Source organism: Triticum aestivum, chromosome 2A (assembly GCF_018294505.1).
Source record: "Triticum aestivum cultivar Chinese Spring chromosome 2A, IWGSC CS RefSeq v2.1, whole genome shotgun sequence".
NCBI lineage: Eukaryota > Viridiplantae > Streptophyta > Magnoliopsida > Poales > Poaceae > Triticum > Triticum aestivum.
The window spans coordinates 43,654,828-43,671,721 of NC_057797.1; positions in this window are offsets into that span (position 1 = coordinate 43,654,828).

Here is a 16,894-nt window from a genome sequence, read left to right on the forward strand (position 1 = left end):
AAGCAGTCATATTGGTGGACTCGAATGAAGCGCGAGATTGCTCAGTTCATGAATGAATGTGATGTCTGCAGAAGAGTGAAGGCAGAACACCAACGACCAGTGATACGTCTCCAACGTATCTATAATTTTTGATTGCTCCATGCTATATTATCTACTATTTTGAATGTTTATGGGCTTTATTATACACTTTTATATCATTTTTGGGACTAACCTATTAACCCAGAGCCCAGTGAAAGTTTCTATTTTTACCCTGTTTTAGGGTTTCGAAGAAAAGGAAAATCAAACAGAGTCCAATTGACCTGAAACTTCACAGAACTCATTTTTGGAAGGAAAGAAGCCCAGAAGACTTGGAGTGCACGTCGGGGGCTCTACGAGGAGGCCACGAGGCAGGGGGCGCGCCCTCCACCCTCGTGAGCCCCTTGTGACCCCCCTGATGTACTTCTTCCGCCTATATATCTCCATATACCCTAAAAACATCCGTGGGCACAATAGATCGGGAGTTCCGCCGCCAGAAGCCTCCATAGCCACCGAAAACCAATCTAGACCCGTTCCAGCACCCTGCCGGAGGGGGCAATCCTTCTCCGGTGGCCATCTTCATCATCCCGGTGCTCTCCATGACGAGGAGGGAGTAGTTCTCCCTCGGGGCTGAGGGTATGTACCAGTAGCTATGTCTTTGATCTCTCTCTCGTGTTCTTGAGGTGATACGATCTTGATGTATCGCAAGCTTTGCTATTATAGTTGGATCCTATGATGTTTTCTCCCCCCCTCTACTCTCTTGTAATGAATTGAGTTTCCCCATTGAAGTTATCTTATCGGATTGAGTCTTTAAAGATTTGAGAACACTTGATGTATGTCTTGCCGTGGATATCTGTGGTGACAATGGGATATCACGTGATTCACTTGATGTATGTTTTGGTGACCAACTTGCGGGTTCCGCCCATGAACCTATGCATAGGGGTTGGCACATGTTTTCGTCGTGATTCTCTGGTAGAACTTTGGGGCACTCTTTGAGGTCCTTTGTGTTGGTCGAATAGATGAATCTGAGATTGTGTGGTGCATATCGTATAATCATGCCCACGGATACTTGAGGTGACATTGGAGTATCTAGGTGACATGAGGGTTTTGGTTGATTTGTATCTTAAGGTGTTATTCTAATACGAACTCTAGGGCTGTTTGTGACACTTATAGGAATAGCCCAAACCCATCATTCCTATTCAAGGACTGGTCCAATTCTCTTCATTCACCATATTTAAGGGGATGCTTGGGGGCCCATGACATCCTTCCTAAACAGGAGCTATTGATCCAACACCTGAGCCATATTTATTGAAAAAGAAAGAAGGGGAGGAGAGGAGATAGATGCATTTCACTAGGCGTATATGATATTGGAAAGAATGGAATCGAGTAAGCTGCTTTTCATGGTTCTCATCTCTGCAACTCGCGATTTTCGCGAGAGAACCAAATCCAAGTTGGTGAAGATCATGATTTGGGCCGGCACGGGATTGATTGGAAAGAATAACTTTGAGGTGGTTTCGTGCCCTACCATAATCTCTTCGTTCGTTCTCCGCTATTAGTGACTTTGGAGTGGCTCTTTGTTGCATGTTGAGGGATAGTTTTATGATCCAATTATGATATTATTGTTGAGGGAACTTACACTAGCGAAAGTATGAACCCTAGGCCTTATTTCCACACATTGCAATACCGTTTACTCTCACTTTTATCATTAGTTACCTTGCTGTTTTTATAATTTCAGATTACAAATACCTTTATCTACTATCCATATTGCACTTGTATCACCATCTCTTCGCCGAACTAGTGCACCTATACAATTTACCATTGTATTGGGTGTGTTGGGGACACAAGAGACTCTTTGTTATATGGTTTCAGGGTTGCTTGAGAGAGACCATCTTCATCCTATGCCTCCCACGGATTGATAAACCTTAGGTCATCCACTTGAGGGAAATTTGCTACTGTCCTACAAACCTCTGCACTTGGAGGCCCAACAATGTCTACAAGAAGAAGGTTGTGTAGTAGACATCAAGCTCTTTTCTTGCGCCGTTGCCGGGGAGGTTAGCGCCTGAAGGTATATCTTTAGATCTTGCAATCGAGTCTTTTAGTTTCTTGTTTTATCACTAGTTTAGTTTATAAAAGAAAAAACTATAAAAAAATGGAATTGAGTTTGTCTCATATGCTTCACCTTTTTAATATCTTTCGTGAGTATGATGGAAAGGATAATTGTGCTCAAGTGCTAGAAGAAGAAATCTATAAAATGTTTGGCACTAAATATTTGAATGATGAGCATGATTGCAATGTTGTTAGCATGAATTCCTTGAATATCCATGATGTTAATGATATGCAAAGCCACAAGCTTGGGGAAGCTATGTTTGATGAAGATGATATTTTTTGTGCCCCAAGTTTTGATGAGCAAATTTATTATGATGAAAGCATGTCTCCTATCTATGATGATTATTGTGATGACACGTATGCTTTAAAGAACAATTATAACCATGAAACTTGTCATCTTGATCTTAATTTTCAATCACATGATAGTTATTTTGTTGAGTTTGCTCCCACTATTATTCACGAGAAGAAATTTGCTTATGTGGAGAGTAGTAAATTTTTCTATACTTGTAGATCATGAAAAGAATGCTTTAAGTGCTGGTTATATTGTTGAATTCTTTCATGATGCTACTAAAAATTATTATGAGGGGGGAATATATGCTTGTAGGAATTGCAATAATATCAAGTTTCCTCTCCATGTGCTTAAAGTTTCGAAGTTATGCTTGTTTTGCCTTCCTATGCTAGTTGATTATTGTTCCCATAAGTTGTTTGCTCACAAAATCCCTATGCATAGGAAGTGGGTTAGGCTTAAATGTTCTAGTCATATTCTTCATGATGCTCTCTTTATGTTTCAATTCTTATCCTTTATGTGAGCATCATTGAAATCATCATGCCTAGCTAGGGGCGTTAAACGATAGCGCTTGTTGGGAGGCAACCCGACTTTATTTTTGTTCCTTACTTTTTGCTCCTTTTTAGTAATAAATAATTCATCTAGCCTCTGTTTAGATGTGGTTTTATGCATTTAATTAGTGTTTGTGCCAAGTATAACCTTTGGGAAGACTTGGGGGAAGTCTTTGCGATCATGCTGTAAAAAACAGAAACTTTAGCGCTCACGAGAATTGCTGCCATTTTTATTTGGAGAGTTCTATTTAGTTAATTATTTTTGTATATGATTAATATATAAATTCCTCAGGTCTATCAATTTATTTGAGAATTTTATGAGTTCCAGAAGTATACGTTTGATCCAGATTACTACAGACTGTTCTGTTTTTGACAGATTCTGTTTTTCATGTGTTGTTTACTTATTTTGATTGAATCTATGGCTAGTAAAATAGTTATTAAACCATAGAGAAGTTGAAATACAGTAGGTTTAACACCAATATAAATAAATAATGAGTCCATTACAGTACCTTGAAGTGGTGTTTTGTTTTCTTTCGCTAATGGAGCTTACGAGTTTTCTGTTAAGTTTTGTGTTGTGAAGTTTTCAAGTTTTGGGTAAAGATTTGATGGACTATGGAATAAGGATTGGAAATAGCCTAAGCTTGGGGATGCCCAAGGCACCCCAAGGTAATATTCAAGGATAGCCAAGAGCCTAAGCTTGGGGATGCCCCGGAAGGCATCCCCTCTTTCGTCTTCGTTCATCGGTAACTTTATTGGAGCTATATTTTTATTCGCCACATGATATGTGTTTTGCTTGGAGCGTCAATTTATTTTGTTAGGATTTTCTTTCTGTTATTTAGAACAATGTTTTGCATCTTTTATTCTAATATAAGTGGCATTGATATCCTTTACTATGCCTACGTTACAAGTATACATGTTGCTGTTTGAAAACAGAAAGTTTACCGCTGTTGCAATAATTCCTTAGAAAACTCAGAATGTGATAAAATTTTGAAACCTTTTGCATATTAAGATATGATAAATTTAATACAGTGGGAATTTTCTTTCATAATTTTTGGAGCTAGGTAAGTATGGATGTTGCAGCATTCTTTACAGACTGTCCTGTTTAGGCAGATTGCTGTTATGTTTGCATTGTTTGCATATGTTTGCTTCTTTAATGATTCTATTTGAGGATAGGACTATTAAATATGAAGAGGCATTTAATATGTAATGTTGAATAATAATTTTAGTGATTTGCTACAGTAGAGTATGATAAGGTTTTGGCAATGGTTTATACTAACTTATCTCACGAGTCCTTGTTGAGTTTTGTGTGGATGAAGCTTTTGAGATTTAGGGAGACCGTGATATGAGAGGAATTAAGGAGACACAAAAGCTCAAGCTTGGGGATGCCCCGGTTGGCATCCCACCTTTCTTCTTCAACAACTATCGGTTAGTTTCGGTTGATCCTAAGTTTTTGCTTCTTCACATGATGTTTGCCATTCTTAGAATGTCATTTTATTTTTCTTTGCTTGCTGTTTGAATAAAATACCAAGATATGAATTATTAAATGTTAGAGAGTCTTCACATAGTTGCATAATTATTCGACTACTCATTGATCTTCACTTATATCTTTCGGAGTAGTTTGTTATTTGCTCTAGTGCTTCACTATCTTTTTAGAGCATGGTGGTAGTTTTATTTTGAAGAAATAGATGAACTCTCATGCTTCACTTAGATTATTTTGAGAGTCTTAAATAGAATGGTAATTTTCTTAAATAATCCTAACATGCTAGGCATCTAAGAATAGTAATAACTTTCTTATGAGTGTGTTGAATACTAAGAGAAGTTTGATGCTTGATGACTGTTTTGAGATATGGAGGTAATAATATCAAAGTCGTGCTAGTTGAGTATTTGTGAATTTGAGAAATGCTTGTGTTGAAGTTTGCAAGTCCTGTAGCATGCACGTATGGTAAACGTTGTGTAACAAATTACAAACATGAGGTGTTATTTGATTGTCTTCCTTATGAGTGGCGGTCGGGGACGAGCGATGGTCTTTTCCTACCAATCTATCCCCCTAGGAGCATGCGCGTAGTACCAAGGTTTTTGATGACTTGTAGATTTTTGCAATAAGTATGTGAGTTCTTTATGACTAATGTTGAGTCCATGGATTATACACACTCTCACCCTTCCATCCTTGCTAGCCTCTTTGGTACCGTGCATTGCCCTTTCTCACATTGAGAGTTGGCGCAAACTTCGCCGGTGCATCTAAACCCCGTGATATGATACACTCTTTCACACATAAACCTCCTTATATATTCCTCAAAACAGCCACCATACCTACCTATTATGGCATTTCCATAGCCATTCCGAGATATATTGCCATGCAACTTTCCATCATTCTGTTCATCATGACACATTCATCATTGTCATATTGCTTAGCATGATCATGTAGTTGACATAGTATTTGTGGCAAAGCCACCATTAATAATTCTTTCATACATGTCACTCTTGGTTCATTGCAAATCCCGGTACACTGCCGGAGGCATTCATATAGAGTCATCTTTGTTCTAGTATCAAGTTGTAATCATTGAGTTGTAAATAAATAGAAGTGTGATGATCATCATTATTAGAGCATTGTCCCAAGTGAGGAACAAAAAAAGGCCATAAAATAAAGAAAGGCCAAATAAAAAAAATGAGAGAAAAAGAGTGTCAGGACCCCGACTCGATGTCACATCGATCTAGCTGGTAACACCTCATATCACTTTGCGGCCTCACGCACGGTATCCCCACGGGTGTCGTCTTACCTTTTCCCGGGACCGTTTGCGCCTTTTGGCTCACGTATATGATAGTGTCGCTAGCATCCATATGATAAAGAGCCCGGGCTGACATGACTAGTCGTAAACCCAAAGTGGCACAGACTTACAGGGACAGGCATCCATGACCCAGCTTCGAACGTGTCGGTCATCAGCAAGTGGGTCCGGGCTGTAGCACTGGGCTAGCAGGACTCCGGTAAACCGGGCTGTAGCGGGCTAACAGGACTCCGGTACTCAAAGCGTGACATTTCCCCGAAGGGACAGACACAGGAACGAAGAAGGACACATGCCGGCCAGCCTAAGTGTTCCAGAGCAGTAGCAAGCTACCATGGCTCAGCGGTAACACTAGGAGACATTTCCCGGTAAGAGAGGCTACTAAAGATAAACAACTAGATGGTCAGATCCCACACATACCAAGCATTTCAATCATACACACAATATGCTCGATATGTGCAAATACAACGAAGCATCACAACATGACTCTACGACACAAATACTTTATTTAAGGCTCAGGGAGCCATACATATCATACACAAAGGTACGGGTCTCACGACCCAACATACAAGTCATACAGTCATACAAGCCAGCAGCGGAAGTAACTTGTCTGGGTACAGACAACTAGTAAAACAAAAGAGGCTTGGAAAGCCTGGCTATACTACGTGGTCCTTCACAAGCTCAGGGTCACCACCTGGGTCTTTAGCCTACTCGTTGATGTCAACGTCTACATAGAACCCATCAGAAGGGGTTGCAGCGTCTTCTGTAAAAATGTAGATTATAGCAACATGAGTACAAAGGTACTCAGCAAGACTTACATCAGATCCTACATACATGCATAGTATCAAGAAGGGTTGGTGGAGTTATTGCAGCAAGCCAGCTTTGACTCTTGGCTAGACTATCCTACGATACTCCAACTTGAAATAGTTTTGCGCACACGAGTCCACTATTCACCACTTCAATACACTACCGAGGATCCACATCCGTCTTCCTACGGAAGAGCCATCCTCGGCACTCACACTTATCTTGAGGCTTTTAACAGTTTCCATTTACTTGTCTATGAACTGTATAGGCAACCAAGTAGTCCTTTACCGCGGACGCGGCTATTCGAATAGATCATGATAACCCTGCAGGGGTGTACTTCTTCATACATGTTTCCACCACTTAGCGTCTGCACACGACATGTGCTCGGCAGACTTCAAGCGAAAGCCGACGTGGGTGTAGACCACGACCTACCTAAACACTTAAGCCTCTAGTCCAGGTTTATCGCCTATTCAGGTTCCATCCGCAGGGAGTCCGGCCGAGGTTTCCCATACGGCCCCGAACGATGTGAACAGGGTTCCCGAGATACCTAACGGGTATTCGGTACACCCGGCCACGTACCTACCGCATCACAGCCCACCCCTACGGTCAGCGCTGTCCACGGCCTCCAGTAGGCTACAAACACCAGAAACTACTTGCAACTCCTGGACAGAGAGCTAGGGTGAATAAGAAGTCGAGCGGGGTCATATTTCAGGGCCCAATGTATGGTAGTAGCTGATTCTTAAATCACGCATACAGATCTCAGTGCTTAAGGTCGGCTTCAATGAAACAACCCACCATGTACTCCTACATGGCCTCTCATCGATACCTTTACCAAATCGTGTTCACCACACCACTCTCATTACCGACGTAATCATTTCACTCTAGCCCATCACCCAGATGAACCAGACCTGACACGACTCTAAGCATAGCAGGCATAGCAAGGTAGGAACAACACAAACATATGGCTCAAACAACTCCTACACATGCTAGTGGGTTTCATCTAGTTACTGTGGCAATGACAGGTCATGCAGAGGAAATGGGTTCAACTACCGTAGCACACAGCAGTTTGAATCGCGTTGTCTTAATGCAGTAAAAGAGAGCAGGAGCGAGAACATGGGATTGTATCGATATGATCAAATGGTTGGTTGCTTGCCTGATGGTTCGTTGCACGGATACGGTTCTTCGTTAGGGTAATCACGGTACTCCTCGGGGACAGAACCTGTCGCAAAGGACATCGATACACAAGCATCACCAAACAATGTGCAACAATATGATGCATGCATGAAACATGGCAATATGAGTGTGTTGGGCTAATGCAACTAAACCAGAAGGGTTTGAACAAATTTGAATCAAAGATTCAAATTTCAAATTCAAATATGGCCTTTTAAAGTGCTTTTCCTTGTTCTGCTTAAAACATCAATTTAACTTGTTTGATCATGCATGAAAATAGTACAGATGGATAGATTGGATTTTTCTGATCATTTTTCATATATAATTTGTCCAATTTGGAGTTACAGAATAAAAGTTATGAATTTTTGAAGTTTAAATAATATTCTGGAATTTCCTGATTTAAATTAATTCCAGAAATATAATTATTGCGTCAGCATGACGTCAGCATGACGTCAGTGGTCAACTGTGGCTGGCTGAGGTCAAACCTGACGTGTGGGGCCCACACGTCAGTGACAGGGGGGTTAAACAGGATTAAATTAATCCTAATTACTAATTAGTGGCGCTGGGGCCCACTGTCAGTGTCAGGGGGGGTTAACTAACAGTAGTTAGCGCTAACCTAACTACCTGGCCGGCAGGGCCCACGCGTCAGTGACCCTGGGGGGGTCAAACCCCAGGTCAGACAAGTCAAACCCCACCGGCGACATGACGCCGGCGAGGTCCGAGACGGCGGCGAAAGTGCTTTTTGCCATTCCGGCAACCAAATGGACGGCGGAAGGCATCTACGTGTTGCTGAGGTTGAGCCGCGTCTATTGGTGGTGGTGGTTGGGCTCGGGGTGGCCGGAGTTGACGGCGGCGAGCTCGGCTGCGGCGGCCGGAGTTCGGGTGCAGTCGGGATCAGTGTTGCAGGGGGTTTGGGGAGGCGTTGGTGCGTGCTGCGTGCTCCTGGTGAGGTGGGGAGCACGATGGTGTGCTCGGTTGGGCGCTACGGCGACCGTGGCCACGACGGCGACATCGCCGGCGGCGTGGAGCTCTCGGCCGAGGTGGGGCTAGGGCCTAGAGGTCGAGAGAGACCAGGGAAGAAGGGGGAAACGATCCGGGAGCTCACCGCGGAGCTGCAGGGATGGTTAGCGGGCTCGGGGACGCGCTGGTGACGGTGAATTCGACGGCGACGACGGTCGGAGTCCGAAGAGGGGAACGGCGACGTGGCGGCGATGCAGGGCTTCCGGGGACCCGTGGAGCGGTGGGGAGGAAGAGGGAGTCGAGGCGGAGCTTCTGAGCTAGTCGGGGGAGCGAGGGGTGGCCGGAGACGATGGCTATGGTGAACGGCGGCGACGGTCGTGTTCGGCCGTGAGAGAGAGAGAGCGAGGGAGAGGAGGGGAGAGCCGGGGGAGAGTGAGAGAGAGCAGGGGGAGAGGCGTGGCGTCGTCCAGGGCGTCGAGCGAGGAGGGGAGGGCAGGCAGGCAGGGAGGGAGGTGGCGTGGCGCGGTGGCCGTGCGCGCGCGCCGGCCACACTCCCCTCCCTCTGTCGGGGCGAAGACGACAGAGGAGGGAGGTGGGCTGGGCCGGCTGCTGGCTGGGCCGGCCAGCTGGCTGGGCCGCACAGGGAGGAGCCAGGTAAGCTTCTCCCTTTTAGTTTTTCTGTTTTCTGTTTTATTTAAAATATCTGCAACTTTGTTGAATTAAATAAAATACCTAGGAAACTCCAAAAATCACCAAACTACTCCTGGCTCATAGTTGGATTATTTCCAACATGAAACATTTTAGTTTGGAGATATTTGAGCATTTAAATATTTTATATTATTTTAAATGCCCAAATTCAAATATTTATGATTTAATTCAAAAACCCTAGGATGGCCTAGGAAAATGTGCACCACTTTTGGCAGAGGTTCTGAACCAAGCAAAAATGATGGGCATTTTAGAAGGGCATTTCAGGTTCATTGAAAAATTATTTTAGTAACCCTAGTTGGTTTCAGAGGGGACTGGGGGTTCTGTCATCCCCATTTCAAGTTTCTGATGAAAGAGTAAACATGATGCAACACTCTAATGCATGACTAGCTAGGGTGTGACAACTCACCCCCACTCAAAAGAATCTCGTCCCGAGATTTGGGTTCCTCCGAGAAGAAGGCGGGATATTCGAGTCGAAGACGATCCTCCCTTTCCCAAGTTGCTTCATCCTCAGAATGGTGCGACCATTGAACCTTGAGAAACTTGATATTATGACGTCGCGTGGTACGTTCGGCTTGATCGAGGATACGAATGGGGTACTCTCGATATGTAAGATCATCTTGGAGATCAAGCGTTTCGTGGTCCACTTCACGGATAGGATCCGAGAAGCAACGCCTGAGTTGAGAAACGTGGAAGACATCGTGAACTCTGGAGAGGTGCGGAGGTAGTTCCAACTGGTAGGCAACTTCTCCTCGTTTGGCAAGAATGCGAAAAGGTCCAATGTAACGAGGAGCCAATTTGCCTTTGATACCGAAACGATGGGTTCCCTTCAGAGGGGTGACCCGAAGATAAGCCTTCTCGTCAACCTCGAAAGTCATAGCCTTATGTTTTCGGTCATATTGACTCTTTTGACGGGATTGGGCTGTTTTCAACTTTTCACGAACGATACGAACTTGTTCTTCTGCTTCCTGAATCATATCCGGGCCAAAGAATTGTCTTTCCCCGGTCTCTGACCAGTTAAGGGGTGTTCGACATCGTCGTCCATAGAGAACTTCAAAAGGGGCTTTACCCAAGCTAGATTGATAGCTGTTGTTGTAAGCGAATTCGGCAAATGGAAGGCACTTCTCCCAGTCCATTCCGAAAGAGATAACGGAGGCTCGAAGCATGTCTTCTAGAATTTGATTGACGCGTTCCACTTGACCACTCGACTGAGGGTGGAAAGCGGTGCTAAAGGAGAGACGGGTTCCCATAGCATTTTGGAAACTTTCCCAAAATCGAGAGGTGAAAAGACTTCCTCGATCCGAATTGATTTCCAAGGGAACACCATGGAGGGACACTATTCGGGAGATGTATAAGTCTGCCAGCTGACTAGCGGTTATACTCTCACGAACAGGTAAGAAATGAGCTACTTTGGAAAGACGATCGACCACGACGAAAATAGCATTATTCCCTCTTTTGGTCCTGGGAAAACCGGTAATGAAATCCATACCAATTTTATCCCATTTCCATTCAGGAATAGCTAAGGGTTGAAGGGTGCCAGCAGGCCGTTGATGCTCTGCTTTTACACGACGACAGACGTCGCAATTTGCAATATACTGAGCAATTTCTCTCTTCATCCTAGTCCACCAGAACCTCTGGCGTAGGTCCTGATACATCTTAGTACTACCGGGATGAATAGTGAGAGGAGATTCATGAGCTTCCTTAAGGATCAGCTGCCGTAGATGCTGGTTCTTGGGAACCACTAGACGGTTCTCAAAGTACACAACACCATGATCATTTGTGGAGAAACAACTAGCACCTCCGCTAGCAATGTTCTCTTTGATTTTAGATATTCCCTTATCTCGCTTTTGGGCAGCGATGATTTGATCCGTAAGAGTAGGTTTTGCTACCAAGGTGGAAAGAAAACCTTGAGGTACAATGTGAAGGTTAAGCTTCCGAAATTCATCATGGAGAAGCGGTTGACTTTGTTGTAACATCAGGTTGTTACAATAAGATTTACGACTTAGCGCATCAGCCATGACGTTGGCTTTCCCTGGGGTATAGGTTATTCCTAAGTCGAAGTCTGTGATCAATTCAACCCAACGTCTTTGCCTGAGATTCAGATCCGGTTGGGTGAAGATGTACTTCAGGCTTTGGTGATCAGTGAATATTTCGCAACGATTACCGAGGAGGTAATGCCGCCAGGTCTTAAGTGCATAGACTACGGCTGCAAGCTCTAGATCATGAGTAGGATAATTCTCCTCATGTGGGTGCAATTGCCGTGAAGCGTAAGCAATTACGTGTCGATCTTGCATGAGAATGCAACCTAGTCCTTGTCGCGAGGCGTCGCAGTAGATAACAAAGTCCTTGGAGAAGTCTGGCGGTACCAGTACGGGAGCAGAGGTCAGGCGTCTTTTCAGTTCCTGAAAGCTGTGCTCACATTGTGGAGTCCATTCGAACTTCTTATCTTTCTTGAGGAGTTCGGTTAGAGGTTTAGCAACTTTGGAGAAGTTCTCGACAAAGCGACGGCAATAGCTCGCTAAGCCTAGAAAACTCCGAACTTGCTTGACCGATTCAGGTGGAGTCCAATCAAGGACGGCTTGAACTCGCTCAGGGTTAACAGCAATACCTTTACCAGATATTACATGACCCAGATAGGTCACTTCTGACAACCAGAATTCACATTTAGAAATTTGGCATAAAGGCGATGCTCTCGAAGTTTCTTCAACACTAGCCTTAAATGTTCGGCATGTTCTTCCTCGTTCTTGGAGTAGATGAGTATATCATCGAGATAAACTACGACGAATTTATCCAAATACCCCATGAAGATTGAGTTCATTAACCGAGAAAAGGTGGCTGGAGCGTTGGTTAAACCGAAGGACATGACGGTGTACTCGTATTGGCCATAACGAGTAACAAAGGCCGTTTTAGGAATGTCCCCGTTTCTGATTTTGATTTGATGGTAGCCCAACCTCAAATCCATCTTAGAGAAGACTGAGGATCCAGCGAGCTGATCATACAGATCGTTGATCCTGGGAAGTGGATATTTATTCTTGATTGTGACCAAATTGACAGGTCGGTAATCTACAACCATCCGGTCCGTACCATCCTTCTTCTTGACGAATAGGACGGGGCAAGCCCACGGAGATGAACTAGGGCGGATGAAACCCTTTTTCAAGGATTCATCGAGTTGTTTCTTAAGCTCGGCTAGTTCTAAGGGTGCCATCTTATAAGGTCTTCTAGCAATCGGAACGGTTCCTGGAATGAGGTCTATCACAAACTCAACATCCCTGTTAGGTGGAACACCTGGCAATTCCTCTGGGAAGACATCCGGGAAGTCACGGACTACCGGAACGTCCTCAAGGTCTGGCAAAGGGCTGGCGTTAAGAGAATATAATTGTCGCTTGGCTATTCGGGTCAAGACATTGACTATCTTTCCCGAAGGATGGGTGAGTTGAACAGTCCTAGAGAAGCAATCAATTTGGGCATGATGAGCTGACATCCAGTCCATACCCAGAATGATATTAATATCTGAAGATTTAAGGGCTATCAAAGATGCAAGGAAAACAAGTCTGTCGACTTGGATCTCATTTCCATAGCTTACCCTAGAGGTCTGCCATCTAGACCCAGGGGTAGAGATTTCCATAGTGGATGGCAAGTCACAGAATGCAACGTTATGCAAACGAGCATAATTTTCAGATATAAAAGAATGAGAGGCTCCTGTATCGAAAAGAACAGATGCCGGGTGGCAATTAACAAGAAGCGTACCGAGAACGACGTTGGGATCCTCTTGAGCTTCTTCGGCAGAGATACAGTTGACATGGCCACGTGAAGCGGTGACCGGTTTAGCATGAAACACTTTTCCTGTCGGCTTGCCACGGCCAACAGCTTTAGCAGATTGATTGGGGTTGGTCTGGGGACACTCACGCATATAATGACCAGATTCCCCACACTTGAAACAAGTCACGGAACTGGTACGTGGAGGAGCATTATTGGTTGGACCCCCATAGGGCTTGGCTGGGGCAGACTGTTGAACGGGGCGAGGCGCCTGGAAAGATGGCCTCGGTGTGAATCTGGGTGGCAGGGCGGTGTTGGGTACCCACACGCGGCGCTTCTGAGGACCAGCACCGGATGAGGAACCCGTGTCACGTCCATGCTTGCGTGTTGCGTCATAGTCAGTCTGACCAGTTTCAGCACTGATGGCTTTGTTGACAAGTTTCGAAAAAGATGTGCACTCATGCAGACGGAGGTCGCGGCGAAGCTCAGGACTAAGGCCCTTACGGAACCTTGCTTGCTTCTTGGCGTCAGTAGAAACTTCCTCAGTTGCATATCGGGCGAGATTACCAAACTCCCTGCTATAGGCATCCACAGAAAGTCGGCCTTGGGTGAAACTGCAAAATTCTTCACGTTTACGGTCCATGAGACCCTCCGGAATGTGATGTTCACGGAAAGCCTCGCTGAATTCAGCCCAAGTTGTGACATGGCCCGCTGGGCGCATAGCTCCATAATTCTCCCACCATAGACTGGCGGGGCCTTCAAGATGATATGCAGCAAAGGTGACCTTGTCAGCCTCCGCTACCAGCGCGGAACGCAGTTTGTGAGAGATACTGCGAAGCCAGTCATCAGCGTCGAGAGGCTCGGCGGAGTGGTGGAACGTGGGTGGATGCAATTTGATAAAATCACTGAGTGACACCACGTTAGCCCTCTGATGGTGTGCTGTATTCTGTTCAATACGCTCCAACAAACGGTTTGTCTCCCGCTTGTTTCTCTCAGCTTCCATCATCACCTCGGCTAGTGAAGGAGGATGAGGCAGATTTTCATTCCTGGCTTCACTGCCTTCGGCCTGCTCTTGGGAAGCAGGGTTAGCGCGCGTGTTGACCATCCTAGGTAGACAAGACAATGATTTAGTCAGGATGGTAAAATTCCGACATAGGATACATAATGTAAGGAATAACTCGGAATGCAAGATGATCATCCGTATGACATGGTAGATACAGAAACTGCTTCTTTATTCCATCGTCATACACACCATACAGGGTTTAGTACAAGACCAAACAAAGTACTATTACGGTGAAAGAGGATTACATCTCATCGGAGGCATTCCAAGCTCCTATACATTATTTTTCTACATCTCCGGAAAGAGTACAACTAGGTCATATCCCACGAGTCACGCGGGACGATAGACGACACAGCTAGTGCGAACTAGTGATACTACCACTAACTCAGACCGATCCGTAGTAGTCCTCGTAGAAGTCACCTCCATAGCCTGGAAGTTCAACATGATCATCCGGAAACAGACGGTCTCGCGGAGCTTGTGGACCATAGGGGCTAGGATGAGGCCTTGGACCAACAAACGGTGGCCTGCGGGGACCGCGAGGTGGGGTGATGCCTCCTACATCACGCCAAACCATCACGTCTGGCAGAGCAGATCTCACAGGATAGAGATCGCGCATATCTGAATATCCAGCTTGCACCGCCGGTGCGAACCGAGTCAAAGTGGCCCAGTGGTCAGCACGGGTATTGAAGAGCTCTAACCTTAAGGCCCGATTTTCACGGTCCTTATCCTCGAGCATCTCAGCAGTGGTGCGAGTTCGTGAATCCTCCTGAGTGGAGTCAGCATAGATAGCCTGGAGATATCCTTGTGCTCCCGGAAGTGATCCTGGCATATACCGGAAGTCAGAGTCCCGAAATAAACCAGATCTGACTCGCATAATGGTCATCATAGAGTAGGCGGCATCCTGCACAGCCATCTCAATAGTAACCCCGAGTCCATAGGAGCAGTGAAGAGGCTCGGTGGATCCAGGATAAGATGGAAATATCCTGACAGTGCAGAGATACTGGCTTTGGTTGAAGTCCCGGAATTGCTCTTCGACCGTGTACTCAGGATACCAGCGGTATCCAGCCTCAGTCATTACCCTAACCAGCTTAGCAGTATGGCCGGGTACATCTAGGCATCGAGTCAGGCGAACCACTTGATTGAGGTCGCGAGTGGCCATCTGAAAGCACAGTCATAATGCAACGGCATTAGAATTTCTAGCAAAATTTCGGCAGCATAACAGCTGTAAATGCTCAAAAAGGATGTTGAGACATTTGACAAAGGATTTCGAACATACTCCACATCATCACATCAAAGTTCTGAAACCATTCTAACAACATAATGTGGTAATAGAACTGAACTAGGCTTGTATCCATCAAACTTATAAGGTACTACTGATTAGTAACTCGTGATCCTGATAGAGAGAACAGATCCTAATTCCTTAACCCCCGGTGGAAGAATGGACTGACTCAGATCAGAAAGTCATAAGGTATAAGGAATAAAAAGAGCCTTACGTTCCAACCCACAAACAATTCCCCTACATATAACTAAAGAATTTCTAGACTCAACATCGACCAGTTTGGCTTGGAGAACCTACAGGCAGTCCGGCTCTGATGCCAACGCTGTCAGGACCCCGACTCGATGTCACATCGATCTAGCTGGTAACACCTCATATCACTTTGCGGCCTCACGCACGGTATCCCCACGGGTGTCGTCTTACCTTTTCCCGGGACCGTTTGCGCCTTTTGGCTCACGTATATGATAGTGTCGCTAGCATCCATATGATAAAGAGCCCGGGCTGACATGACTAGTCGTAAACCCAAAGTGGCACAGACTTACAGGGACAGGCATCCATGACCCAGCTTCGAACGTGTCGGTCATCAGCAAGTGGGTCCGGGCTGTAGCACTGGGCTAGCAGGACTCCGGTAAACCGGGCTGTAGCGGGCTAACAGGACTCCGGTACTCAAAGCGTGACATTTCCCCGAAGGGACAGACACAGGAACGAAGAAGGACACATGCCGGCCAGCCTAAGTGTTCCAGAGCAGTAGCAAGCTACCATGGCTCAGCGGTAACACTAGGAGACATTTCCCGGTAAGAGAGGCTACTAAAGATAAACAACTAGATGGTCAGATCCCACACATACCAAGCATTTCAATCATACACACAATATGCTCGATATGTGCAAATACAACGAAGCATCACAACATGACTCTACGACACAAATACTTTATTTAAGGCTCAGGGAGCCATACATATCATACACAAAGGTACGGGTCTCACGACCCAACATACAAGTCATACAGTCATACAAGCCAGCAGCGGAAGTAACTTGTCTGGGTACAGACAACTAGTAAAACAAAAGAGGCTTGGAAAGCCTGGCTATACTACGTGGTCCTTCACAAGCTCAGGGTCACCACCTGGGTCTTTAGCCTACTCGTTGATGTCAACGTCTACATAGAACCCATCAGAAGGGGTTGCAGCGTCTTCTGTAAAAATGTAGATTATAGCAACATGAGTACAAAGGTACTCAGCAAGACTTACATCAGATCCTACATACATGCATAGTATCAAGAAGGGTTGGTGGAGTTATTGCAGCAAGCCAGCTTTGACTCTTGGCTAGGCTATCCTACGATACTCCAACTTGAAATGGTTTTGCGCACACGAGTCCACTATTCACCACTTCAATACACTACCGAGGATCCACATCCGTCTTCCTACGGAA